This window comes from Pteronotus mesoamericanus, unplaced genomic scaffold (assembly GCF_021234165.1).
Source record: "Pteronotus mesoamericanus isolate MK-2021 breed Mesoamerican mustached bat unplaced genomic scaffold, CSHL_Meso_final contig_27, whole genome shotgun sequence".
In the NCBI taxonomy this organism is placed as follows: Eukaryota; Metazoa; Chordata; class Mammalia; order Chiroptera; family Mormoopidae; genus Pteronotus; species Pteronotus mesoamericanus.
The window spans coordinates 27146308-27150334 of NW_026555115.1; positions in this window are offsets into that span (position 1 = coordinate 27146308).

The following is a 4027-nucleotide window of genomic DNA, read 5'->3' on the forward strand; positions in this document are numbered from 1 at the left end:
GTCCGCACTAGGATCCTGCCAGCTACTCTGTCCGTTCTCTCCCCACAGTCTCCATCCCCAGTCTCTCCTCAAGTGTTGCCAGACATCTCTGCACCCCCTTTAACCTGGGATCTACTGTGTGTGGCTGCCACTCTGCACTCAGCAGGCAGCTCAGACAGCACAGGGTGGGGTGGAATCCCACCTGGGGATGGGAATATTGGGTCCTTTGATGCTGGAGCTGCTCAGGGAGAGTGGCCTCTGCCTAAGCAAGATGGCTGCTGCTGCATGGGGATGAGTGAGCACCGAGATCCCACTGGGTACTCTCTCAGTTCTCTCCCCAATGTCTCCTTCCCCAGTCTCTCCTCAGGTGTCTCTAGCCCACTCTGTCCCCGCCTTTGCCAGAAACCAGGGTAAGTGGCTGCAAATGAAAATTTATGCGTTGGCCATTTAAATGGCTCTTTGCATCTCCAGTGGCTTGTCTCTGGCAGAGAGCAACCCTGCCACTTTTCGTGGCTGGCTCTTTTCTGTGTACTTTTTGGGCTCTGGTGCTGTGGGCTAGAGATCCCCACTTTTGATTTAGACCCCGCTCTTCTCAGGGGGATCCAATTGGCCATTTCAATATCCTACTGGTGCTGCCCTCCATGAGCACCCCGCCCGCCTTCTCAGGTCTGTACCAGACTCCTTACCAGTTAGATTGCGTTAAAGTTGATTCTTCTGTCTCTGAGGTTGTAAGGCTCCTCTCTCGCTATTGTTCATTTGTTTGTTCCACGTGATTTTTCCCCTATTTAGTTGTAACTCCAGGTTGGTCCTGGGAGGATGTCAGTGTGACTTCCACTCACTCCTCCGCCATCTTGATTCTCCCAAAATTATTTATTCTTATGTTTTAATATTATATCCCTGCAACATACTTAATAATCTTCTTATTTGTAGTGGGTTTTGTCATTCGATTCTCATGGGTTTTCCCATAATGCAATTATATTGTCAGTAAATAGAATTTTTCTCATTCTTTCCAGTTTTTAAACATCTCATTCAATTAAACGAGTAATACCTCCATTTAAATGTTAACTAGTAATGGTGACAGCAGACAACCTAGTAACATTCCTGACTAGCAGAGGCTCCTCAGGAAATCCTAATTAAGATGCTGCTCCTGTGACAATGGCCACCCTAGAAACTTGAGGAAGTTCATATCTGTTCCTTTTCACTGAGGGAGAGTGTATGTTAGGGCCTTTCTAGCCACTTGCAATATCATTGACATATAATATGTAAAGGTGTACAATGTGATGATTTGATATACAAGTATGTTATGAAATGATTACTGCAATGTCAGTCAACTTCTCTCACATTATTACAATATGTGTGTGTGTGTGTGTGTGTGTGTGTGGTTGGAGAAGTTAAGGTCTACTCTTAACAACTTTCAAATATATAATACAGTACTGTTAATTATAGTCACCATGTTGTATATTAGATCTTCAGAACTTATTTATCTTTTTGCTGGAATTTTATATCCTTTGACCAACATCTCCCCATTCCCTTCCCCTGCAGCACATGAAAAGCACCATTCTACTTTATTTCTGTGAGTTTAACATTTTTAGATTCCACATGTAAATGAGAGCATAGAATATTTGCCTTTCTCTGAGTCATTTCTCTTAGCATAATGCCCTCAATTCCATCCATATTGTCATAATGGCAGGATTTACTTCTTTCTCATGGCTTAATATATATATTTTTAACAACTTCTTTATCCATTGATCCATCAGTGCATAGTTAGGTGTTTCCATAGCTTGGGTGTTGTAAATAATGCTTCAATGAACATGGAAGTGTAGATATGCCTTCAGGATGGTGATTTAGTTTTCTTCAGGTATATATTCAAAAGTGAGATTGCTGGATAATATTGTAGTTCTAGTTTTAATCTTTCGAGAAGCCTCCATAATGTTTTCCAACTTAAATTCTTGCCAACCATGCACCAATGTTCCCTCATGTCCACATCCTCACCAACAATTGTTATCTCTTGTCTTTTTAATGATAGCCATTTTAACAAATTTATGGTGATAGCTCATTATAGCTTTGATTTGCATTTTCCTGATACTTAGTGTTCCTGAGCATCTTTTCACGTATCTATTGGCCACTTGAAAAGACATCTATTCAGGTTCTCTGCCTATTTTTAAAATTAGATTGTTGTTTTGCTGTTGAAGTACATGAGCATCGAGGGGCTTGTCCCTACTAGTTTTCTCCTACTAGTTTTACAGTTTTGGGCCTTCCTTAACTCTTTAATCCATTTTGAGTTAATTTTTTGTGATTAGTGTGTGATGGGGTCCAATTTTATTTTTTGCATGTGAATATCTATTTCTATATACAGAAAATATCCAATACTACTTATTGAAAAAACTATCTATTCCCTTCCCAAATAAGTATTCCTGGCTTCCATGGAAAAATATTACTTGAGCAAATACGTGTGGGCTAATAACTGTACTCTCATTGGTTTATGTGTCTGTCTTTATGACAATATCATACTGTTTTGATTACTATACCACTGTAATAAAGTTTGAAATAAGGAATTGTGATGCTTCCAGCTTTGTTCTTTCTCAAGATTGCTTTGGCTACTTGCAACCTTTTGTAGTCCACACAAATTTCTGTGAAAAGTGCCATTGAAATTTTGATGAGGATTGCATGACATCTGTAAATCACTTTGTGTATAATGGACATTTTAACAGTTTTAATTCTTCCAACTCTGAACACAGGATGCTGTTCTATTTATTTGTGTCTTCTTCAATTTCCATTGCCAATGTCTTATAATGTTCAGTGTACAGATCTTTTATCTCCTTGGTTAAATTTATTCCTGAGCATTTTATTATTTTTCATGCTATTTTAAATGATATTATTTTCTTTAATTCTTTTTCAGATACTTTGTTGTTAGTGTATAGAAACACAACTGATTATATATATTTCATTATATTAAATTAATCTGAGTGACACTGGTTAATAATTATATAAGTTTAAAGTGTACAATTCTATAATACATCATCTGTATATGAGGAAGACCCCAAAATGGAATTTATTAAAAACTGTGTATTTATTCTTACATGTTTAAACTTCAGTCACCCTCAAAGTACTCTCCATTTGATGTATCAAGACATTTGATCCACGGCTCAAAACAGTGTTTGAGCCCTGGCTGGTATGGCTTAGTGGATTGAATGCTGACCTGTGAATCCAAAGGTTGTTGGTTTGATTCCCGGTCAGGACACATGCCTGGGTTGCAGACCAGGTCCCCAGTTAGTGGCATGTAAGAGGTAACTTAATCAATGTTTCCCTCGCACATTGATGTTTCTCTCTCCTTCCCTTCTTCTTTCTCTAAAAACAAATAAAGTCTTTAAAAACACCAAACAGATTTTGAACTCATCAATTTTGATGCCTTTTAGTGCTTCTGCCATTTTTTGTTTCACCTCTTCCACGGTGGCAAAACATATCCCTTTGAGGACTTTTTCCATCGGTGGGAAACAAAAAGAAGTCACTCAGGTTGAGATTGGGTGAATAGGGAGGGTGGGGTATGGGGGTCATGCCATTGTTGGTAACAAACTGTTGAACTCTCAGTGCAGTGTGGGCAGTGAGCTCATAAATAACACATCATGAAACGGCCAAATGTGTTGAAGAAACCTTCAGAAAAATTCACTGAAGCCGAACTCAGCCTCTCACAACAATGGCAGCTAAGATACACTGATATACATGGGTTCCTAGATCACTCACCTAGTGGGGAAAGCCTGTACTACAAGGAGCCTGCCCTCCAGAAGAGAATTCTGAGTTTTTCTGTGTTCCCTCTCATATTGCATTGTGTGCTCACCACCCAAAATCTAGTCTCCTGTCACCACATATTTGGCCCTTTTTTACCCTCTTCATCCTCTCCCCATCCCCCTTCTCTTTTGGTTACCATCATGCTGTTGTGTATCTATGAGTTTGTTTTGTTGATTTGTTGCTTTTTGTTTTACGAGTATATCCCACATGGGTTAAATTATGTGGTTCTTGTCATTTTCCAACTGACTTATTTTGCTTAGCA